This window comes from Amblyraja radiata, chromosome 6 (assembly GCF_010909765.2).
Source record: "Amblyraja radiata isolate CabotCenter1 chromosome 6, sAmbRad1.1.pri, whole genome shotgun sequence".
Classification (NCBI taxonomy): Eukaryota; Metazoa; Chordata; class Chondrichthyes; order Rajiformes; family Rajidae; genus Amblyraja; species Amblyraja radiata.
Genome location: NC_045961.1, coordinates 95,597,354 through 95,622,823, shown reverse-complemented (window position 1 = coordinate 95,622,823; position 25,470 = coordinate 95,597,354). Strand labels below are relative to the sequence as shown.

The 25,470-nt window shown below is 46.9% G+C and overlaps 1 protein-coding gene and 1 non-coding gene across 2 annotated transcripts in view; one reads left to right on the top strand and one right to left on the bottom strand.

Moving 5' to 3' along the window:
• gabrg3 (gamma-aminobutyric acid type A receptor subunit gamma3) overlaps nt 1-25,470 on the bottom strand; it is a 644,954-nt gene that overhangs the window by 57,793 nt on the left and 561,691 nt on the right. The gene's annotated exons all lie outside the window — the stretch shown is intronic.
• trnav-uac lies at nt 1,561-1,633 on the top strand. Its single transcript has one exon. It is a non-coding gene; the product is annotated as a tRNA-Val (tRNA).

The following is a 25,470-nucleotide window of genomic DNA, read 5'->3' as shown; positions in this document are numbered from 1 at the left end:
AGTGGAGGCCAATTCTCTGGATGCATTCAAGAGAGTTAGATAGATCTCTTACAGATAGCGGAGTTAGGGGATATGGGGAGGAGGCAGAAACGGGTGTGAGTGTGAGTGTGAATGATCAACCATGATCACAGTGAATGGTGTGCTGGCTCGAAGGGCCGAATGGCCTACTCCTGCACCTATTGTCTATTATCAACCTGAAACCCTTTGTTTCTCCGTCTACAGATGCTGCCTGCGTAGTTGTGATTTTTCATCATTTCCAGTTGTGGACACTGCAGTTACTGCACACGAGAACACAATAAACCAGGGGTCGGCTGACCATTCAAGATGGACCTACTGATGAAACAAAGGATCGACTGGGCTTGTATTCATTGGAATTTAGAAGGATGAGAGGGATTCTTATAGAAACATGTAAAATTTGTAAGGGATTGGACAGGCTCGTTGCAGGAAAACTTGTCCCGATGTTGGGGAAGTCCAGAACCAGGGGGTCACAGTTTAAGAATAAGGGGTTGGCCAGTTCGGGCTGAGATGATGAAAAACTTTTTCACCCAGAGAGATGTGAATCTGTGGAATTCACTGCCACAGAAGGCAGTGGAGGTCAATTCACTGGATGTTTTCAAGAGAGAGTTCTAACGGAAATCAAGAGATAAGGTGAAAAAAGCAGGAACGAGGGTACTGATTTTGGATGATCAAGGGCTTAATGGCCTACTCCTGCACCTATTATTTAAGTTACTATGTTGCTCCTCATGCATGCCCCACCACTCCATAAGATTGTGAATAAGCAATGGTGGCCTCAACCGTACAAAATTGTGAAAGGACTGGACAAGCTAGATGCAGGAAAAATGTTCCCAATGTTGGGCGAGTCCAGAACCAGGGGCCACAGACTTAGACTAAAGGGGAGGCCATTTAAGACTGAGATGAGAAAAAACTTTTTCACCCAGAGAGTTGTGAATTTGTGGAATTCCCTGCCACAGAGGGCAGTGGAGGCCAAATCACTGGATGGATTTAAGAGATAGATAGTGCTCTAGGAGCTAGTGGAATCAAGGGATATGAGGAGAAGGCAGGCATGGGTTATTGATTGGGGACAATCAGCCGTGATCTCAATGAATGGTGGTGCTGGCTTGAAGGGCCGAATGGCCTCCTCCTGCACCTATTTTATATGTTTCTAACCCATCGTTAGTCACCCTGCTGTTGAAAGGATGTCATTAAGCTGGAAAGATTGCAGAGAAGCTTTACGAGGATGCTGGCAAGAATCGAGGGCAGGCTAGGACTTTGCTCCTTGGAGTGATGGTGCATGAATGGAATTTATAGAGGTGTACACAATCATGAGATGAATTGATAAGGAATTTACACATATTCTTATTACCCGGAATAGGGGAATCAAAAACTAGAGGATATAGGTGAGTGGGGCACGATTTAATAGGATGAAGGGTAATTTTTTCACGCAGAGGATGATGGGTGTATGGAAAGCATTGTCAGAGGAGCTAGTTGAGGCAGATTCTATTACAGTATTTAAAAGATATTTGGGCAGATGATGAATCGGAAAGGTTTAGAAGGATAAGGGGTTCCATAGTGTAGTGGTTATCACATCTGCTTTACACGCAGAAGGTCCTGGGTTCGAGCCCCAGTGGAGCCATGTATTTTTTCACACAGAGAGTGGTGAATCTCTGGAATTCTCTGCCACAGAAGGTAGTTGAGGCCAGTTCATTGGCTATATTTAAGAGGGAGTTAGATGTGGCCCTTGTGGCTAAAGGGATCAGGGGGTATGGAGAGAAGGCAGGTACAGGATACTGAGTTGGATGATCAGCCATGATCATATTGGAATGGCGGTGCAGGCTCGAAGGGCCGAATGGCCTACTCCTGCACCTATTTTCTATGTTTCTATATGCGGCAAACTCAAGGCAATAGGACCAGCTTAAATAGGATATCTTGGTCGGCATGGAGGAGTTGGGCTGCAGGGCCTGTTTCCATGCTGTATGTAGTCTCTGAGTCTATAACTCCCCTTCTGTGCTAGTCCCCCATTACACTCAATTGGAATTACACTCACCAGTTATGCTGGTGGAATTAGGACTTTGAAACAATCCACAATATATGTGCTTCTTGAAAAAAATCATGCAAACCCATGGAAATAAACTCTCTCTGCCCTTCCCCTTCCTCTCCAATGCTCTCTCACTCTCTTCCCATTTTTTCCTTTCCAAGGACTTTATTCAGCAATTGCACATTACAGCGTTCCAAAAGTACACTCCAAAAGGGGGGGGGGGGATCGGGGGAAACATTTTTTCAGGTTCTTACCTTCCCGGAGATGTGATTGATTTTTGGATCACATTCTCCGGGCTCTGCGGCCTACCATCGCTGGAGCTGAGAGCCACCTCGGACTGTCGTGAGCCCCAACGCGGGGCGTGGACTTAACATCGGAGTGGCTCCCTTGCGTGGGATCGCTCCCCCTGCGGCCTGCGGACTTACCATCAAGGGCTCGCAGTCTCGGGAGAGGCCGAGTCGGGAGCTCCATTGCCGCAGAAGGTTCAACCAGCCCCGACGCGAGGTTCGATCGCCCGGCGCGGGGGAGCTGACATCCCCCCCGATGCAGGAGCTGAACGCCTCGACGCGGAGGGCCCGAACGCCGCCGGCTACGGTAGTCAAGATCGTCCCGTCAACGGAGGGCTTGAGGCCCCTGATCGAGGAGGAACAAAAGGAAGGCCTTGAACTTTATTTCGCCTTCCATCACAGTGAGGAATGTGTAGGAGTCACTGTGGTGGATGTTCTTGTTAAAATGTGTTCTTGAGTGATCTGTTGCTTTTAATTGTATGACCTGGCCAATGAAATTCCTCGTATGTTGCAAAACATACTTGGCGAATAAAATCTGATTCTGATTCTGATCAATATTAACAATGCTCTCGATCCCCCCAATGTGGCGACCATCGTGGACCTGTGAATGCTCGGACCTGTGAATGCTCTCTCTCTCTCTCTCTCTCTCCCTCCCTCACTCCCTCTCTCCCTCCCTCCCTCACTCCCTCCCTATCTCCCTCCCTCCCTCCCTCCCTCCCCTCCCTCCCCTTCCCTCCCCCTCTCTTTACCTCTCTCCCTTCTCTCCCTACCACTCTCCATCTACCTCTCCCTCTACCTCTCCCTCTACCTCTCCCTCTACCTCTACCTCTCCCACTATCATTTCACAGCTATTTCAGGTAGAAAGAATTGTCGACATTACAAGCCGAGACCCTCTATCAGGACTTGGCCTGAAATGGTGGAAATGTCCTGCCTCCCCCCCCCCCCCCCCCCTCATGGATGCTGCCTGAACCACTGAGTTCCTCCAGCACACTGTTTCATGCTGCAGCTCCCAGTGTCTGCCGTCTCTCGTGTCTCTACTTGAAATTCTAACTTTTGCCTTGCAGATGAGGTGATTAATCTTGGCTTTTCCCAACTGCAGACAAAACACACAAAACTAAACTCGCTGCTTGCCAAAAAAATTAAATTTAGTAACATTAAATGATCACACCGTTCCCCGACCCACTTTCCCCTCTCATCTTTAATCTGACAAGTGTCCCTTGCCATCTCCGTAATTCTCATCAGTCTCTGGCACTGATTTTCACTGAGGTCTGTCACTCCCTCTCAGTTTCATATGATTTCCAGATATTATATAACGAAAACATCAACAAATATGTGCACTTATTTTTCTCTCCTCTGCTCAATTCTCCCACACATTCAGCTTCCAGTTAAAGATGTGCCACTAAAAAAAACATCCCTCTGTTATTTAAAGGAAAATTACTCAACATATATGAAACCTGAGGGGGCTTAATCGGATTTTCAGATATTTCTGGAAGTGGGAAAATCTTAAATAAGGGGACATGTTTCAAGATTAGAGGGCAGTTATTTAAATTAAGGTGCATAGGAATTTTATGGAATCTTGCAGAATTGCAAGTAATTTATGTATAATGTCTGTTTTTGTATGCATTCTATGCGCCTGTGATGCTGCTGCAAGCAATTGGACTCGCTGTACTTGTGCATATGACAATAAACTTGACTTTTCACAGAGGCTAGGCACTAAAAGCTGGAGTAACTCAATGGATCAGGTGACGTTTCGGGTCGGAACCCTTCGTTGTTGAGTTGAGTTCAGTTTATTGTCATTGAAATTTTTTTTTGAACGAAATTGGATAGTTTGCAGACATGACAGAAAATAAAGCAACAGAACACACAATGAACACAGTTTAAAATCCACCACAGTGAGTCTACCAGGCACCTCCTCACTGTGATGGAAGGCAAAATGTCTTAATGTCTTATTTCTTCCTTGCTTGTTCTCCCTCTGCGTTGAGGCGATCCAGGGTGTTGATGTTGGGCCCCCCCGCCAGGTGATGGTAAGTCCCGCGGCCGAATCCGAGCTCCGCGAACGGGCCGGTTCAAACTCCGCGTCCTGGGGCGGACGAAGCTGCCGCCCTCCAGTCCAGCGGACGAAGCTGTTGGTTGCGGGAGCTCTGGAGAATCGGTCACCAACCTGGGACCTGCGAGCTCCCGATGTTGCCGTCCACTGGGCCCGCGGCCGAAGCCTCCGAGGCTCCGAAGTCGGGCCGCAGCCGCAGCCGCAGTCGCAGCGCCACCACAGCCCTGAAGTCGGCCAGCTTCGCGACAGTGAGTCCAAGCTCTGCCTCCGGAGCCTTGAGGTCGGCCCCAGTTGGAGACCGCCAGCTCCACGATTACGCCTCAGCGCAGACGGAGACAGAGACGGAGATACGACAAAGAAAAGCTTGCATCCCCCCGAATCAGACTGAAAGATAGAGAAGGCCAGGACAAAACAGTGCCGGCCACAGATGAGCTCAGGAACGGTGGAGTCCATAACGGCCCAGAGATGCTGCCTGTCCCGCTGCATTACTCCAGCATTTTGTGTCTATCTTCGGTATAAACCAGAAGCTGCAGTTCCTTCCTGCACATTCTCACAGAGGCTGAGGAATCTCTGGAATTCACTACAGTAGAGGGCGGGTTGTGGAGTTTAGATCATTGGGGGGAATAAAAGAGGAGTTGGAAGCACTACTGAAAGATCAGAGAATTGAAGGTGAGGGGGAAAGGGAAGTTATGGATTAGTTTAGTTTAGTTTAGAGATACAGAGCAGAAATAGGCCCTTCAGCTCACCGAGTCCGCACCGACCAGCGATCCCCGCATATTAATACTATCCTACACACACTAGGGACAATTTACATTCATACCAAGCCAATGAATCTACAAACCTGTACGTCTTTGGGGTGTGGGAGGAAACAGAAGATCTCGGAGAAAACTCACACAGTCACGGGGAGAACGTACAAACTCTGTACAGACAGCACCCGCAATCAGAATCGAACCTGTGTCTCTGGCACTGAAGGAGCTGTAAGGCAGTGACTCTTCCACTGTGCCACCTGGCACTGAGCAGCCATGATCATACTGAATACTGTCTCAGGATGAAGGGGAGAAGTGGCCGAATCATCGTCCTATGTTGTGCCTTGCATCAGCACTTTGTATGGGTGAGCGCCAAGGAGAAGGGCCTGGAGGATAGTGAGATCAGTGTGGGGTATACTAATAGTCGGGGGCATTTTGACATCAAGAATGAGGCGTTGTGAGGAGTTGCTGATGGGTTGTGAATGGTCTGTGTGGGCACAGTGGTCCAAGTGTTCCGTCTCCATTCAGTGTCCCTCTGACTCCGGGAGACGAAACAATAGACAATAGACAATAGGTGCAGGAGTAGACCATTCAGCCCTTCGGGCCAGCACCGCCATTCACTGTGATCTTGGCTGCTCGCCCACATTCAGTACCCCGTTCCTGCCTTCTCACCTTATCCCCTGATTCCATTATCTTTAAGAGCTCTATCTAAGTCTCTCTTGAAAGCATCCAGAGAATTGGCCTCCACTACCTTCTGAGGCAGTAAATTCCACAGATTCACGACTCTCTGGGTGAAAAAGATTTTCCCCATCTCCGTTCTAAATGGCCTACCCCTTATTCTTAAATTGCAGCCCCTGGTTCTGGACTCCCCCAACATTGGGAATATGTTTTCTGCCTCTAGCGTGTCCAATCCCTTAATAATCTTCTATGTTTCAATAAGATCACCTCTCATCCTTCTAAATTCCAGTGTGTACAAGCCCAGCCGCTCCATTCTATCCACATATGACAGTCCCGCCATCTCGGGAATTAACCTCGTGAACCTACGCTGCACTCCCTCAATAGCAAGAATGCTCGGTAAAATGACAATGACGTTGAAGAGTAGCATTCACAACAAACGTGATAAAACCATGGCAAAGGAGGACAGTGTGGGCGGCGGTATAGTGTTAAAGACGGAGATAAAAGGAATATTTTTTTAATGAGCTAGGAGAATTATAGATAGATAAACTGCGGAATCCTGAAAGATGATGGGGTTTTCATTTTCATTTTCACCATAGCAACATGGGCAGTGCGTATTCGGAACCTGGTGCATGAGAACTTGCAAAGCATCTGTCAGAGGCAAAGGGTTCAGCAAGCTTTGCAAAAGACTGTTGGCAGATTTTCCTCATTTGCACTTATCGTTTATATAACTTGCGATGGATTAATAGAAGGAGTCGAAGCAAGGAGGGCCAGTCCATCTATGTAAGTCGAAACTCAAGTCCAAATGGGGCAAATATTTAATAAAAGATTTGACAAAAAGGCTGAAGGAGCAACATTTTCAACACTTCAGTGTTTAAATTAATAATTAGTAAATGCCATACAACCTGTGCTAATTAATTAGATATTATTCATTAATTTATAAATGTGGCCCCTCTTGAGCTTCTCATTCTCACGAATATGCTGGCCAATTCAATTATCTCCCGACTAATTTTCAAAACTTCTCACAAGAACTAATTCTAGATTAGATTTTGTTTTGTTTTTTGCATTTGAAGAATTATCACATCTGGCATTTGGTGATTTAATTCAGCTTTTGTTGCTCGGGGTTGGATGTTCTATCTGGTGTGATTGTGTCTAATACAAGCCTATGAACATGTCAATTGAAAACTGGAGCAGGACATTCAGCCAACAGAGCCTTCTCCCCCATTCAATGCTCAAGGCTGATCTGGCTGTAACCTCAATTCCACTTTCTTGCTTTGACCTGGTAACCATTCACATCCTTGCTTCCTGTCTACCACAGCAGATTCCTCCTGCACCTTGGCTTCTCCTTCACCATGATCAAGGAGAATCCAGGACTAGAGATCATAGCCGCAGAATTAAAGGACATTCTTTTAGGAAGGAGATGAGGAGAAATGTCTTGGGACAGAGGGTGGTGAATCTGGAATCCTTTGCAACAGAAGGCTGTGGAGACCAAGTCGGTGGATATTTTTAAGGCAGAGATAGATAGATTTTTGATTAGTACGGGTGTCAGAGGTTACGGGGAGAAGGCAGAAAGATGGGGTTAAAGAAGGAGATCAGCCATGATTGAATGGTGGAGTAGACTTGATGGGCCGGATGGTCAAATACTACTCCTCTCATTTATGACCCTATGACCACTGTGGACAGAGACGTAGACCATGTCGTATTCACATCTCTCTCTTTCGCTCCCACCCCTTCTTCTCGGTGTTTGTGTAAGAAGGAACTGGAGATGCTGATTTAAACCGAAGATAGACACAAGAAGCTGGAGTAGCTCAGCGGGTCAGGCAGCATCTCTGGAGAAAAAGAATAGGCGACATTTCAGGTTGAAAGAAGGAGGGTCTCGACCCGAAATGTCACCTCTTCCTCTTCTCCAGAGATGCTGTCTGACCCGTTGAGTTACTCCAGTTTTTGTGTCTGCCTTAACCATATAACCATATAACCATATAACAATTACAGCACGGAAACAGGCCATCTCGGCCCTACAAGTCCGTGCCGAACAATTTTTTTTCCCTTAGTCCCACCTGCCTGCACTCATACCATAACCCTCCATTCCCTTCTCATCCATATGCCTATCCAATTTATTCTTAAATGATACCAACGAACCTGCCGCCACCACTTCCACTGGAAGCTCATTCCACACCGCTACCACTCTCTGAGTAAAGAAGTTCCCCCTCATGTTACCCCTAAACTTCTGTCCCTTCAAGAACAAAGTTTGCTTCATCCTTTCCATCTCGTGACCCAAATAGTCTTTCCAGGTAAAATAGTAATTCACTTGCTCTTAGAACATAGAACTAAAACAGTACAGCCCAAGAACGAGTCTTTTGGCCCACAATGTCAGTGCCGAACATGATGCCAAAACCAATTCTTATCTGCCTGTACATTAACCATATTCCTTCATTCCCTGCATATTCATGTGCCAATTAAATGTCTCTTAAATGCCTCTTAAATGTCATTATTGTATCTCCGTTTAGTTTATTGTCAGGCGTACCAAGGTGTAGTGAAAAGCTTTTGTTGCGTGCTAACCAGTCAGCGGAAAGACACCACCACCACCCACAGCAGCGCCTACCAGGCATTCACACTGTCTTTGTAAAAATCTTGCCCTATGCATCTCCTCTAAAGTACAAAGCGTCTCAAATCTATGTCCCTCCCCCCCAGTATTTGATATTTCCAAACTGGGAAAATGGTTCTGTCTGTCTTTCCTATCTATACCCTCTTCTTCCAACTTTGGATGGCAGGAGTGGCGCATCGGTGGAGTTGCTGACTTACAGCTCCAGAGACCCGCGTTCCATCCTGACTACGGCTGCTGTCTCTATGGAGTTTGTACCTTCTCCCTATGACCGCTTGTGGGTTTTCTCAGGGTGCTTCGGTCTCCTCCCACATTCCAAAGAAGTACTTTGTTGGTTAATTAGCTTTGGTAACATTGTAAATTGTGCCTGATGTGTTGGATAGTGCTAGTGTACGGGGTGATCGCTGGAAGGCGTGGGCCCTGTGTGCTGAAGAGCCTGTTTCCGCGCTACATCTCGAAAGAATAACATGTTCATTCAATGGGCCACCCATTGCCCTCGCCCACCTTCTCTACCATTTAAATTAAATTAAATTAAATTTCTTTATTTACATAGTACATTTTTAGTCAACTTGCATTGACCCCAAAGTGCTTCACATAATTACATTCACACACACAGGCAAAGATGGGTGAAGTGTCTTGCCCAAGGACACACACAGGCAAAGGTGGGTGAAGTGTCTTGCCCAAGGACACAACGACAGTATGCACTCCAAGCGGGATTCGAACCAGCTACCTTCCGGTTGCCAGCCGAACACTTAGCCCATTGTGCCATCTGTCGTTTAGACTAACTTACTTTCTTTGGAAGAATGTGGAGGCTTTCCAGAGGATTCAGAAGACATTTACCAGATTTGCTGCTTGGATTAGGGGATGTTAGCTCCAAGGAGAGGTTGAACAAATTTGGATTATTTTCCCTGCGATGCCAAAGGTTGAAGGGACACCTGATAGAACCTGATAGACACCTGAGGTGGTGTTCCGGCTTTCGGCAGCGGCCCGAATCGGAGCCGAGGTGGCGTCGACATCACTTCGGAGGTTCGGCCGCGGGCCCAGTGGACGACCGGGAGCTCGCAGGTTACATGTTGGTGACCTGTTTCCGGAGCTCCCGCAACTACATCCGTGTCCGCTGGACTGGAGGGCGGCATCTTCGGCCTGGATCGCCACAACGCAGAGGGAGAACAAGGAGGGAAGAGACAGAGACTAAGACTTTTGCCTCCATCACAGTGAGGAGGTGCTTGGTGAACTCACTGTGGTGGATGTTACATTTGTGTTTATTGAATGTTTTGTTATTTATTATTATTGTGTATGACTGCAGGCAATGAAATTTCGTTCAGACCGAAAGGTCTGAATGACAATAAAGGAATTTTATCTAATCTAATCTAATCTAATCTAATCTAATCTAATCTAATCTAATCTAACCAACAATAAAGGCATTCAATTCAATTCAATTCAATTCAATTCAATTCAATTCAATAGAAGTGTATGCAATTATGAGAAGCATATATAAGGTAGACAGTCAGAACCTTTTTCCCAGGGTGGAACTGTCAAAGACTAGAGGGTATAGGTTTAAGGCGAGAATGCCAAAGTTTAAAGGAGATATTCAGAGCAAGTTTGTGGATGCCTGGAATGCATTTGCCAGGAGGTGGAAACCATAGTGGCAATTAAGAGATTAAGATGGGCATATGGATAGGCTGGGAATGCAGGTACTTTATGTGGATCACGTGTAGGCAGTGGAGATTAGATTAACTTGACGTATGTTCAGCATGGGCATTGTGGGTGAGACTATAATACTATGCTGTATTGGTCTAAGTTTAATGTTCTCTCGTTAGTTTAGTTTAGCTAAGAGACACAACGTGAAAAAAAAGGCCCTTTGCCCCGCAGAGTCTGCGTCGACCAGCGATCACCGTACGCTAGCAACGTTCGACACACTGGGGACCATTTACAATTCTTACCAAAGCCAATGAACCTACAAACCTGTATCTCTTTAGAATGTGGGAGAAACCCGAGGTCCCAGAGAAAACCCACACGGTCATGGGGAGAACCGTGCAGACTCCAGACAGACAGCATCCATAGTCAGGATCAAACCCAGTCTGTGGCACCGTAAGACAGCAACCCTATCGCTGCACCATCATGCTGCCCTTTTTGATGAAGGGACTTCGACCTAAATGTTAAATGTTTCTCTATCCATAGATGCTACCTGACCTGCGGTGTTGTTCCAGCACTTCCTGTTTCTCTATTAGATTTCCATTCGCTTTATACTTTAACTTACTGCCAATTTGAGTGCTTGCCATCACCTCCACTCTCTGCTCCAGCCACTTAACCAATCTCCTATCCAAATAGACGACTTGCCTTCAGTTCCATGATTTAAAAAATAAATCTATAATCCCTCCCAAATATATTCTCTTCATCTTTTCCTGAAAGTTCAACCCCATTCCCCGTGTACCTGCAATTCTCAATATATAACACCTTTTATTAAATTAGATTTTCATCAGATAACATTAAATAGGATCAGACCAACAAGAAAATCGGATCTCCAGTATTGTGATAAGACATGTTTGGCATCAGTAATGCCCCCTTCACACCAGTTACATTCATTTTAATTTGTGTTACATTCTCTCTTGGGTCTCGCTAAACCAGATGTTCACAATATATAAGCAGCAGTAATGCACTTCAAGCCATGTAGCTTTAAGCAAATATTCAGACTTGAAATTTGACAAGCTGTGAAGCTTCCAACATTTGCTTGGATAGAGCAGATGTTTCCACGAGGTTATAGCCTCAGAAACATAGAAACATAGAAACATAGAAAATAGGTGCAGGAGTAGGCCATTCGGCCCTTCGAGCCTGCGCCGCCATTCAATATGATCATGGCTGGTCATCCAACTCAGTATCCTGTACCTGCCTTCTCTCCATACCCCCTGATCCCATTAGCCACAAGGGCCACATCTAACTCCCTCTTAAATATAGCCAATTAACTGGCCTCAACTACCTTCTGTGGCAGAGAATTCCAGAGATTCACCACTCTCTGTGTGAATTTTTTTTTTCTCATCTCGGTCCTAAAAGATTTCCCCCTTATCCTTAAACTGTGACCTCTTGTTCTGGACTTCCCCAACATCGGGAACAATCTTCCTGCATCTAGCCTGTCCAACCCCTTAAGAACTTTGTAAGTTTCTGAAAGAACTAAAGGAAGTTCTTTCGGAAAGAAGCTGAGGAGGAATTCAAGTTCAAGTTCAAGTTTAAGCGAGTTTATTGTCATGTGTCCCTGATAGGACAATGAAATTCTTGCTTTGCTTCAGCACACAGAACATAGTCGGCATTTACAATTTCTTTAGTCAGAGGATGGTGATGTAGCTGTGGGATTCTTTGCCACAGAAGGCTGTGGAGGCCAAGTCGGTGGATATTGTTAAGGCAGGGATAGATACATTCTTGATTAGTACGGGTGTCAGAGGTTATGGGGAGAAGGCAGGAGAATGGGGTTAGGAGGGAGAGATATAGATCAGCCATGATTGAGTGGCAGAGTAGACTTCAGATAGACACAAAAAGCTGGAGTAACTCAGCGGGCCAGGCAGCATCTCTGGATAGAAGAAATGGGTGACGTTTCGGGTCAAGACCCTTCTTCAGACTGGTTAGGGATAAGGGAAACGAGAGATATAGACGGTAATGTGGAGGGATAAAGAACAATGAATTAAAGATATGCAAAAAAGTAACGATGAAAAAGGAAACAGGCCATTGTAGGCAGATGGCACAATGGGCTAAGTGTTCGGCTGGCTACCGGAAGGTAGCCGGTTCGAATCCCGCTTGGAGTGCATACTGTCGTTGTGTCCTTGGGCAAGACACTTCACCCACCTTTGCCTGTGTGTGAATGTGTGTGAGTGATTGGTGGTGGTCGGAGGGGCCGTAGGCGCAGATTAGCAGCCACGCTTCCGTCAGTCTGCCCCAGGGCAGCTGTGGCTACAGAAGTAGCTCACCACCACCGAGTGTGACTGAGGAGTGTATGAATAATGCGATGTAAAGCGCCTTGAGTATTCTAGAAAGGCGCTATATAAATCCCATCCATTATTATTGTAGGCTGTTGGTATGGTGAAAATGAGAAGCTGGTGCGACTTGGTAGGGGAGGGATGAGAGAGGGAATGCCGAGGCAACCTGAAGTGAGAGAAATCAATATTCATACCACTGGGCTGTAAGCTGCCCAAGTGAAATATGAGACGCTGCTCCTCCAATTTGCATTTAGCCTCACTCTGACAATGGAGGAAACCGAGGCCAGAAAGATCTGTGTGGGAATGGGAAGGTGAATTAAAGTATCTAGCAACCAGGAGATCAGGTAGGTTCAGGCATGCTGTTACTGTGTTTTAAGACAAGATGCACTCACTAAGGTGTAAGTATCTCCAAACGATTTCAAGCTTTTTGTCCCAATTACAACCTCAAGCTGCCTTGGTTAATAATTCCGATGTGCAGCCGGTACGTAAAGGCTTTGCAATGTGTTTCCCATGCAAAGAGACGTACTGGCAGAATCCATTGAAGCCACTGAGTGGGCTGAATGGCCTAATACTGCTCCTATCGCTTAGGACTAGAGCCAGGATTTTGCCAAATGCCACGAGTGCCTTTTCATGCCTTTTTTGATGATTTCACTAGGATAATGCTCTTTTCACGGTCGAGTGCTGTTTTGCTAAAAGGTCGTGCTATTTTCTCTAGTTCTACCATGATTACAATGACATTTTCCATGTGAATATGTTAATATTAATGTTATTATTAATGTGGTAACATAGTATGACACAAGAAAATTTCCACCACCGGGGCCAACCCAGGGGTGCCACCGCCAGTCATTCATTCGTTAATGCCGCTACCTGCTGGTTTAGTCTTCTCCAAGATCTATTTAAGAAAGAACTGCAGATGCTGGAAAAATCGAAGGTAGATAAAAAATGCTGAAGAAACTCAGCAGGTGAGGCAGCATCTATGGAGAGAAGGAATAGGTGAAGTTTCGGGTCGAGACACTTCTTCAGACAGATGTGGGGGCGGGAAAAAGAAAGGAAGAGGCGGAGACAGTAGAACTAAAAGGAGAGCTGGTAAGGGGGAGGGGGAGGAGGGAGAAGATAAGGGCTATCTAAAATTAGAGAAGTCAATGGTGATACCGCTGGGGTGGAGACTACCCAAGCGAAATACCCAAGCTTGTCTCCTCTCTACATTTACTGCTGGCTCCAGTCACACATCTGAGTTTTCGAGTAATCTGTGCAAGGCATTCATTGATGCTGTAATTCCACTGTAGAAATTGGAAAACAAATCTCTTAGAGAAATACACAGAGGAACATATACCAAGCAAGTCATCATTACGGAAAAATTATGTTGACAGCAACTTCAACAATGTTGTACAGAAAATTAGTGATGAAGTTGCATGCAACAAAATATGGATCTCACTAGACGAGACAACCGATGCTGTGGGGAAATATATTGCCAATGTGGTCATCGGTAAACTGGACGCAGGTCAACCATCAAAGGAGTGTTTGTTGACATCGGAAGTATTAGAGAAGTCAAACAGCTCAACTATTGCTCAGTTGTTTACATCTTCACTTGCTGTACTTTGGCCAGAAAGCCATAAAACACGAGAATGTTCTTCTGTTAGTGACTTAAAATTTTATTCCCCAAAATGTTGCATTTGACATGCTTAGCTCAAGGACTTCATAGAATTGCCAAGCACATCCGTAGCTTGCTTCCAAATGTCGTTCGCCTAGTTTCCAATGTCAAGAAAACCTTCCTCAAAGCACCATCACGTGTGCAGTTGTTCAAGGAAATGTCACCCGAGATTCCGCTACATCCTCAGCCCGTTTTGACTAGGTGGGGTACATGAATCTCTGCTCTACTCTACTATGCTGCAAATTTTGAAAAGATAAAATAAATTGTCAACTGTTTTAAAGAAGAATCTGTTGCAATCAGGATCATCAGTGAAATCATGCAGGAAAAAGTCCCTCCACCGCGATCTTGTGTTTATTGTATCCAATTTTGCAAACTTCCCACAAACTATCACTTCCCTTGAGGAACGTGGTGAAACATTAGTGAATAACTTGCAGGTTTTCAACAAAGTAACTGATGATATTTGTAAAGTACCTGGCGATGTAGGTAAAGACATGCAAGGAAAATGTGAGAGAGGGATTTTAGCTAACAAAGATCTTGAAGAAATACAAAACATAACTAAAGTTCTCAAAGGTAGTTGTAATGCACAAGATATCGACATGAATATACTGTAGCTTGTAATGGGTATGCACCAGTGATCTCAGCTGAGGTAGACAGAAGTTTTTCATTGAAGCATATTCTGTCTGACAGACGGCATAGTTTAACACCAGATAATTTGAAAAAAAAGCTAGTAATTATGTGCAACCAGGCAACTTTGGTCATTTAATGTAGCATACTTTTATATTATAATTTTAAATCATATTTTGGTGGTGGAAATAAATGCCTATGAATGCCTTTTTTTGTCAATAAATGCCTTTTTCGACATTTTATTATCCCTATTTGCCTGCCTATTTCAGTGTTTTTTAGTGCCTAAACATCCTGGCTCTACATATGGCCCATGATTTGCCTTGTTCAAACCCCGGAGACTCAGATACAGAAGGAAGTTCACAACATATAATGTGAGATACTTTACATTTAGCCTGTCGAAAACCTGGAAATGTATTGCCATTATGCAGCACCATTTGGCAGGTTGACATTGTTTTAAAAATATATATTTTTAACATATGGTTTGCTCACATTAAATACCTGCTGACTGCACCAGTCAGGTGTTGCATTTGGGTCTTGAGTTTGGTGCAGTGATACAGGGAATCCATCTGCAAACTCAAATTGAATTCACAGCTGGAAATTCCTAAGTCGTCGTGCACTAAAAATGCAGACTTTAAAAAAACAAAACTTTTTCAATAGAAAATTGTTTGTCGTTTTATTAAAAACACGCCCCCTGGTCATTTTTCATGATCAAATATTGTGGACAGGTGAACATCTCTTGAATCATTTTCCAGTTTGCTCCTTGAGCAATCGCTCAATGCCATCAGTCTGAAGAAGGGGCTCGGCCCGAAACGTCACCTACTCTCTAGAGATGTGGACTGTCCCGCTGAGTTACTCCAGCATTTAGTGTCTATCTCCGGTTTAAACCAGCATCTGCAGTTCCTTCCGACACATCTGTACCAGTTCTTCTGGCTCTGTGACTCATTACTGCTCGTGTTTCAAAGGCTGGGAACCAACTGTTCATAAGATCATGTTCCCGTAGTAGAATTAAACCATTTGGGCCATCAAGCCTACTCTGCCATTCAATCATGGCTGATCTATCTCAACCCAATTTTCCTGGCCTCGCCCCATAACCCCATGACACCCGTATTAATCAAAAAGTTGTCAATCTCTGCCTTAAAAATATTTGTAAACTTGGTCTCCACAGCCTTCTGTGGCAATGAATTCCACAGATTCACCACACACTGACTAAATAAATTCTTCCTCATCTATTTTCTAAAGGTATGTCCTTTTATACTGAGGCTATGACATCTGGTTCTACGAGTGGAAACATCCTCTTTACATCCCCTCAATCCAGGCCTTTCACTATTCTGTAAGTTTCAATGAGGTCTCCCCTCATCCTTCTAAACTCCAGCGAGTACAGGCACAGTGCCTCCAAATGGACATCATATGTTAACATCATATGTTAACTGGATGGGAAACTCTTACATGCAACTTACCCAGTAGGTGATGTCATGACAATAGACAATAGACAGTAGACAATAGGTGCAGGAGTAGGCCATTTGGCCCTTCGAGCCAGCACCGCCATTCAATGTGATCATGGCAGATCATCCCCAATCAGTACCCCGTTCCTGCCTTCTCCCCATATCCCTGACTCCGCTGTTTTTAAAAGCCCTACCTCGCTCTCTCTTGAACGCATCCAGAGAACCTGCCTCCACCGCCCTCTGAGGCAGAGAATTCCACAGACTCACCACTCTCTGTGAGGAAAAAGTGTTTCCTCGTCTCCGTTCTAAATGACTTACTCCTTATTCTTAAACTGTGGCCCCTGGTTCTGGACTTCCCCCAACATCGGGAACATGTTTCCTGCCTCTAGTGTGTCAAAGCCCTTAACAATCTTATATGTTTCAATGAGATATCCTCTCATCCTTCTAAACTCCATAGTGTACAAGCCCAGCTGCTCCATTCTCTCAGCGTATGACAGTCCCGCCACCCCGGGAATTAACCTTGTAAACCTGCACTGCACTCCCTCAATAGCATGGGGTAGTACAGCATACTGGGATCTCTTACTAAGATGGACATCACTATTTTGTTTTGTGACAGGTATGTTTATTAATCATGCTTACCAACACCTGGTACATGAACTTCCTTTTAACTTACTTCATTTCATATGAATATCGAATAGTAAAAGACCTGTATAGAGTGGATGTGGAGAGGATGTTTCCGCTAGTGGGAGAGTCTAGGACCAGAGCTCAAAGCCTCAGAATTAAAAGACGTTCCTTCAGGAAGGAGATGAGGAGGAATTTCTTTAGTCATTGGGTGGTGAATTTGTGGAATTCTTTGCCACAGAAGGCTGGGAAGGCCATCAATGGATATTTATAAGGCATAGATAGATAGATTCTACATTAGTACGGGTGTCAGGGGTTATGGGGAGAAGACAGGAGAATGTGGTTCGAAGGGAAAGAAAGATCAGCCATGATTGAATGGTGTAGTAGGTTTGATGGGCCGAATGGCCTAATTCTGCTCCTATCACTTATGACCTATCACGATAAGCTATGTCTTCTACCGTCTTAAATAGTTTCCCATTAAATACATCCATGCTTTTGGTCTCAACTACTTCAGGCAATAATACATCACTTTCTAACTGTTCTCAGTATAAAGGGGTTTCTGCTCAATTCCTCCCTGGATTTGTTAGTGAATAATTGGCATATGGCATTAAGCTTCAGAGCAGGTATAAGGCACCACCATTTTATTTATTTTTTACCTGTTACACAAATGTGAAAATGACATTGATCCAGAAACAAATAATGTTCATAAGTGATAGGAGCAGAATTGGGCCATTCGGCCCATCACGCCTACTCCGTCATTCAATCGCGGCTGATCTATCTCTCTCTCACAACCCCATTCTCCTGCCTTCCCCCCCCCATAAACCCCTGACACATTTCTACTAATCAAGAATCTATCTACCCCCCCATGAATATTTACAGTAATTATTAAAGTGAGAATCATGCAAATTTCTCACAAGATCCTGAAAATACCAATAATTGAGCTCTTTGAAAATTCAACCTAGACATGGTGAAGGAACGGAATTGAGTAATTTTGGCATTCACCCATTGTACTGTTTAACATGCCTTAAAGGATGGTCCAGCATTGCCTCCATAAAATGGTCAGGATTGCATAAAATAAAAATTTAGAATGCAATAATTTGTAATAAAGATCCATGAAATGCATTCTTATATTATTGTCTATAAATGATGGCAATTGCAGTTTTATCCAAGGTTCGTTAATATCATTCTGACAAGTAATTTTCTCAATTATTACTTGATTTACTACCAGGGCATTTGAGCATTAATTTATAACATTGAACATAACTGTGGCTAAGCAGAAATGCAAAATAATGAAAATATGATGGTGAGAGATTTGTGCTTTGTTGCTTGGGATAAATGGTGCATTATTCTTTAAATCGTGTTATGGGTTCTTTAACATCTAACAAAGTTGGCAAACATGATCTTTTATGGAACAATGAATCAATGATCTGGATCATCAGCTGTTATATTTTTGAGATAATAAACAATAGACAATAGACAATAGGTGCAGCAGTAGGCCATTCGGCCCTTTGAGCCAGCACCGCCATTCAATGTGATCATGGCTGATCATCCCCAATCAGTACCCCGTTCCTTCCTTCTCCCCATATCCCCTGACTCTACTATCTTTAAGAGCCCTATAGAAACATAGAAACCTAGAAAATAGGTGCAGGTGTAGGCCATTCGGCCCTTCGAGCCTGCACCGCCATTCAATATGATCATGGCTGATCATCCACTCAGTATCCTGTACCTGCCTTCTCTCCATACCAACTGATCCCTTTAGCCACAAGGGCCACAGCTAACTCCCTCTTAAATATAACCAATGAACTGGCCTCAACTACATTCTGTGACAGAGAGTTCCAGAGATTCACCACTCTCTGTGTAAAAAATGTTTTTCTCATCTCAGTCCTCATTTCCCCTTTATCCTTAAACTGTGACCCCTTGTTTTGGACTCTCTCTTGAAAGCATCCAGTGAACCTGCCTCAACCGCCCTCTGAGGCAGAGAATTCCACAGACTCACCACTCTGCGTAAGAATAGTGTTTCCTCGTCTCCGTTCTAAATGGCTTACTCCTTATTCTTAAACTGTGGCCCCTGGTTCTGGAAGATGTGTTCCGTGTCAGAGGATCTTGTCCAGTCAACAGTAATGTGGAGTAAATATATACCGAGATCAACAATATCTTTACACCTGACCAAGGCCTGCTCTGTAACCCGGTTGAGTTCTCAAAACCCGTGCAGCCGAACTGGCTGAAGTTTTTACAGACGTTTTCAACCTCTCATTACTGAGGTCTGAGGTTCCCACCTGCTTTAAGAGGGCATCAATAATACCAGTGCCCAAGAAGAGTAAGGTGACGTGCCTCAACGACTATCGATCAGTGTCACTAATGTCTGTGGTGATGAAGTGCTTTGAGAGGTTGGTTATGGTGCATATCAACTCCTACCTCAACAAGATCCTTGACCCACTACAGTTTGCCTACCATCACAACAGGTCAACGGAGGATGCGATCTCACAGGCTCTTCACTCAGCACTGGATCACGGACAATAAAAACATTTTATAGACTGCAGCTATATATCAATACCATCATCCCCTCCAAGCTGGTAGCCGGTTCGAATCCCGCTTGGAGTGCATACTGTCGTCGTGTCCTTGGGCAAGACACTTCACCCACCTTTGCCTGTGTGTGAATGTGTGTGAATGTGTGTGAGTGATTGGTGGTGGTCGGAGGGGCCGTAGGCGCAGATTGGCAGCCACGCTTCCGTCAGTCTGCCCCAGGGCAGCTGTGGCTACAGAAGTAGCTTACCACCACCGAGTGTGACTGAGGAGTGAATGAATAATGCGATGTAAAGCGCCTTGAGTATTAGAAAGGCGCTATATAAATCCCATCCATTATTATTATTATTACGTGAGGAGGTGTGATTAGGAGCGCCCGTCCAGACACAAGAACTAGTGTGTTTTTCATCTTTATGGAATTCGAAAGAGATACAGCGGTACTTTAAACATCTTTGTGTATCGCTGCAATGCCGCGGAGACTTGTTTTAAGAATTTCTGTGTTTTGGGACTGCGAGAAGTCTTATTAATTGATAGCGTAGTTCCCACTACGGTGGCTGGCAACCTGCCAGGAAACTGTTTGCGAACCAAAAGAGAGGAGAAAAATCTTTCTGGACTTGTACAACTGCGTCCAGAACAACCCCTTTACTACCTCGTCGAGGCTGTCCGGCCCGGTCTGGTTTTCGTGGGGTGTGGGAGGTTTTCTGCACCTCCACCATCTCGACCTTCTTTTGCGGCCTTGGAGTTTGGAGCTGACGACGAAGCCTCTTTTCTCTCGGCAAGACCGAGAGAGATAAGAGGCTTCCAACAACAAGATTGCAGGCAAGTCCCCTTTTAATGCTGTAGGAGCGGCGAAGAACAGCTGAGATTGCCTGCGAAGGTCAGCAGCTCGCCAGGGAACGCAGGAGAGCCGAGATTTTCCAGCGAAGAGGTGGTGACGCAGCAGTTTTTCGGGGGAGCCGCCATTATCAGCGTTTGAGGCGACACCATTTTGCCTCCCTCTCTCGAACTTCCATTCATTTTTTGTCTTTGGACTTGGCCTCGTGCCATTTGGACTGTCTGTGTCTGTTTCAGTAATATGTTTTAAATTGTAGCACCTGATACCATGCTGGGTCAGTGTTCTGGGGGAGCGGGGCCTTCCAGGAACTGTGCAAAGGCGGCTTCAGCAGCTTCGGCTGCTGCTCTGGGGGCCCGGTTCCCCATGAAGAACCTGCCGTTTGAGCATGGGATAAGGTGCTACTTGCCCCCCCAGATCAACCTGGAGAGACTGCTTGGCTGCCGTGGCCGTGGTGGCCAAGCCCGCAGGCGTCCTGTACCTGGGAAGGATGTTTGGGAAGACCGTGTTCTTCCTTGAATCTGTTGAGGAGGTGAATGTGGCCGTGAGTAAAGGGGTCACAGTGGGGGGAATGTTTTTGCAGGTTGAGCCCTTGGTGACCACTGCGCAGCGGGTGGTCCTGTCCAATGTCCCACCCTGCATCACAAACGAGGCCCTCCTTCCCCACCTTCACACCCTGGGGAAGGTACTCACGGACATCACCCCGATATCCCAGGGGTTCCGCAGGAAGGAGCAGCGGCACGTTCTTTCCCTCCGGCGCCAGCTGTCAATAATGCTGGACCAGGACGAGGTAGTTGACGGGCGCTTCTGTGTCCAGCAGGATGGGCGTGACTTCACCATCTACTGGACATCGGAGCGCCCAAGGTGCTATGCCTGTAAGGAAGTGGGGCACATTCGCCCCAAATCCCGGGCGGGGGTCTCCGCCTCCAGTGCCACTAACCCCCCTCCCCCCCCAACTCCCACCCCCCACCCCCCCTGTAGCTGAGTCAGGGAATCTTGGGGTTGCGCAGAGCGTGGGTGGCGGTGGGGAGATTCAAAAGAAGGGGAGCAAGTTGGCGAAGGAGGTGAAGCACCTGGAGAACAAAACCCCCAGGGACAAGAATGATCCACCCATCCCGTCACCTCCCGTTAGGGAGTCGGCTAGCCCCATAATCCAGCCGGGGGCGGTGGGGATCGGGCGGGAGGAGGGGGTGCCACAGAGGAAGGTTGCTCAGATGACCCCAGAGTTTGTCAGCTCCTCCCCATCGAAAAAGAGAAGGAGGAATCTCTCTAGGGAGGAGCGGATGAGGGACGAACGGGAATCCTCCTGGGAGGAGGGGAGTACTGTGGTGGAGGAAGACTCCCGCCCTCTGGTTCAGGCCCCCGGTCCCATGTTCTGGAGAGGATTCTGGGGAGGGTGGCGATGGGGACCACTCGGGTGTTATGGAGCAGGGCGAGATTCCTGTTGGGGAGGGAATCCCGCATCAGGCACCTGAGGAAGCCCAGGAGCAACCCACCCAGGATGATGCGTAGAGCATGCCTCTGGAGGTAGAGACTGTAGGTGGGGAGGGGGTTGGGGAAACCAGCCCTTCTCTCCCTCATGACCTGGCTCCAGAAGGACTCCCTGAGTCTGTTGCACCAGAGTCCACTCTGGGCCCAACTGGGGGAAGGATAGTCGCCCCCACTGTCGATGGTCTTGACTCCCCGGGTACATCTGGGGAAGGCCACTCTGCCACTGGCCCCAGGGTTGGGACTGAGGTGGAGGAGAGACCAGCGGGTGGGGCAGAGGCAACCTCCACACAGGGTGAGGTGGGAGTATCGAGCACTAAGGAGGTGTCCGGGGATGGGGAAGGTGTCTCCATCTGCAGTGAACAGGTGGAAGGAGACTCCTCGGGCAATGAGTCAATGGATGTTCTCGCTCCCCCGGACGTCACTCCACTCATTCCAGTGGAGGAGATCCGCGATTTCATCATGGCCACCGAGGGAGCCCAACATCGGCCCAGACTGGCCTCCCTTTGGTGGCCAAACCTACATGGCTCACCAGCTCGCTGAACCACATCTCCAGGGGGTGGCAAGCGGCTGAAGGGGAACGACCGGGTCCTTCTTGGACGACCTGCAGAAGGACACCAAGACCAAGAGCAGCGTCGTTCCTGTTGAGGGTAGAGGGACCAGTAGAGTGTCCCTTGTAGCCAGGACCCAGACAGCAAGGAGCACCGCCACTCCATCTAGAGTCCGCAAGGGGAGGAGTGGCTCTGCTGTCAGTGACCGAAGGACTGGTGGAGGGATCTGGGGCGTTAGGCAGGGCTGAAGATGTCCTGGTTGGGTTGCTCCTAGGCCTGGCCAAGCTGGCCATCCACGAGTCACGGCGCCAGGCGGAAGAGGGCTTTGACGAGCCAGATACTTGCCCCTTTACCGGGGTTGTACAGTAGTTATTAAAATATTTGTAAAATAGTTGTTCGATGATTTTGTAACATGGTGGTGGGTATGTCACCACGAATTTGTTTTTTTTGGTTTTTGTTTCGTGTTGGAATTAAATAAATATTTTTTGATACAAAAAGCTGGTTACTAAGCTGATGGAACTGGGTCTCTGCGCATCCCTCTGCAATTTTACTTCGGAGTCACGTGAGTGACTACGTGAAGAACCCGCTCAGCACGCATGCGTGACATTGCATTCAGCAGTGCAACAGCGGCCGCATCGGGAGTCAGGCGCTCCCGCTACGGATTGAACCTGAGGTCGGGTTTCTTTCACAGGAGAGCCTTCTGCTTTGTTTTCACAGGCAGAGAACAAAGGCTCTTGAACAAACCTGTCCCCCGCTCGACTCCAACGGAGGAGCGTTCCATCTGGGGGGGGGGCAGCAACAGGCGGTAGGACCGCTTACCGGGCGTTCCGCCATCCCCGACACCGTGCCGAGACCAGTCCCGCTAGCGCCTGAGCAGCGGACTGGTTGTATAGCCACCAGAAAGAGCATCCGGCTGGTGGCTTCCGACTTGTCGGACGGGGACGTCTCTCCACCCGCACGGGGGAGACAGCCGCGTGAGCCGCATAGAGCAGCTCCTGGAGCAGGTGCTCCAGCGAGACGCGCTCCGTGAGGGGCGCTCTCGCAGGGGGAGTTCAGGCACTCCCTCCACAGTGCCTTGTGCACTGGCCATCGTAAATACCCGGCGCTCCGCCATCCCCGACACCGGGCTGAGACCAGTCCCGCTAGCGCCTGAGCAGCGGACTGGTTGAATAGCCACCAGGAAGAGCATCCGGCCGGTGGTTTCCGACTCGTCGGACAGGGACGTCTCACCACCCGTTCAGGGGAGAGCCGCATGGAGCGGCTCCTGGAGCAGGTGCTCCAGTGAGACTCGCGGCGTGAGGGGCAGTCTCGCAGGGGGAGTTCAGGCACTCCCTCCACAGTGCCTTGTGCCACAGTTACGATGGCCATCGCTTCCTCCTCACCCGAGGGCAGCTTTGGCGACCAGGACTGGGCTGGTCAGGAAGAGGGGATGCTGGCTGAAGAAGTCGGGAGTATGCAAGGGGTGCAGGACCAGGAAGAGCTGCTGGGTGTGGTGGACCGCTACGTGGCAGCCCCACGTGCAGGAACGCCATTAGAGCCTAAACTAGCGGCCAGCATTCATCACCTCTCCAATAGGCTCCTACAGGAGCAGGTGGTTAATGAGGCCTTAGAATTGTACACAGCCAAATCTGGGGGCACCTCGGGACAAATATTCGGAACCAGGAGCTGAAACTGCAGCGGATCCTCAGGCTCCTGACGTCAGCCATCACATCATTTGCTCGTTCTGTGGACAATACGGAGATGACCACAAACCAACTCTCGCGCTGTTGTGCAACACGCAGTTCAAGATAAATAACCTCCGTAAAGAAATTTAAGACCTGCCCTAAATCCAAAATTCGCGGGGTTGTGCAAAACCCCAGCCACTGAGCCAGACACACTGCTCTTTGGCAAAGACCTCACGAAAAAAGTAAAGGATATGGAAGAGGCCTCTAAAAAACTTTCGGTCTCATGAGGGCACGCCCCGGGACGAGCAAACCCAAAACAACAATACCCAAGCGGCAGCACCCCATCGCGTCCACCAGTCGACGTCTACCCTATGGGACTGGTGAAAGCTCGGGGTCCGCATATCACCACCTGAAGTCTTTTTTAGACCAAGGCCCAGAGCGGACCCCATGGAAAATGCGCCACCCCAAATATCACCGCCACGTCAGACAACGCGCAAGACTCGCTGGTCTGGGAAGAGACAGAAGAAACACCCATAACCATGGAGGTAGGTGGGTCTGGTTCCTACCAGCATATAGAAAGTAGGGGCGCAATACTAACAGGGGGGGAGATTACACCTGTTTAAGGAAGCATGGGAGTCTTTCACGAGTGGACAAGTATATACTCAATAGCATTAGTGGATACAAAATACAATTTATACTAGAAAAATATTCACTAAAACTAAAAAAGATGGTGGATGTCGCATCATCATTGACTTAACTTCATTAAATATGTTTGTTAAGTATGTACATTTCAAAATGGAAATGTTTGTTACTGCCAAACAACTGATTTCCAAAGGATACTTCATGGCAAGCATTGACCTCAAAGATGCTTACTATTCAGTACCCATTCACAAGGATCATCGCAGATACCTGAAATTTACCTGGATGGGGCAGCTATGGCAGTTTAACCCAATGGGTTAACATCAGCCCAAGATTATTCACCAAGATACTAAACCAGCCCTGACAATATTAAGAAAACAAAAACATATGGTCATGGCATATCTTGATGAATCTTAATAGTAGGCAAGGCCATGGAATTGGCATATCAGCTGTGTCAGCTACCAAACAGTTGTTCGAAACCTTGGGATTTGTCTTACATCCAGATAAATCTAAGTTGAAGCCATCCACAACCATGGACTACTTGGGCTTCACAATCAACTCAGCCCACATGTCTGTAACTTTGCCAAAAGTCAAAACAACTGAATTGGCACAATCATGCAACAATTTAATGGTCAATGAGCGACCAACTATTCGACAAGTAGCAAGAGTAATTGGGGAAATGGTAGCAGCATTTCCGGCTACACAATTTGGACCTTTGCATGAAATTACCCACTGAAGCAATATCAGGACTACAGTGGTGGGCAGAAAATGTTTGGCATAGTTTCAGCCCTATCATCATCATTAACCCTATTTTAGTTATCCAAACAGATGCCAGTGCTCAAGGCTGGGGAGCACTAACTCCATACCCAGCACAGGTGGTAGATGGACTAACCTAGAGTCATCATTACTACTTACACTGGGCATTAACTATCTAGAGATGTTGGGTGCCTTTTATGGTGTAAAAGCATATGCATCCAATATGCATCACTTGCATGTACGGTTACAAATAGACAATACTACGGTGGTGGCCTACATTAACCATATGGGCGGCATAAAATCGATATCATGCAACAAATTG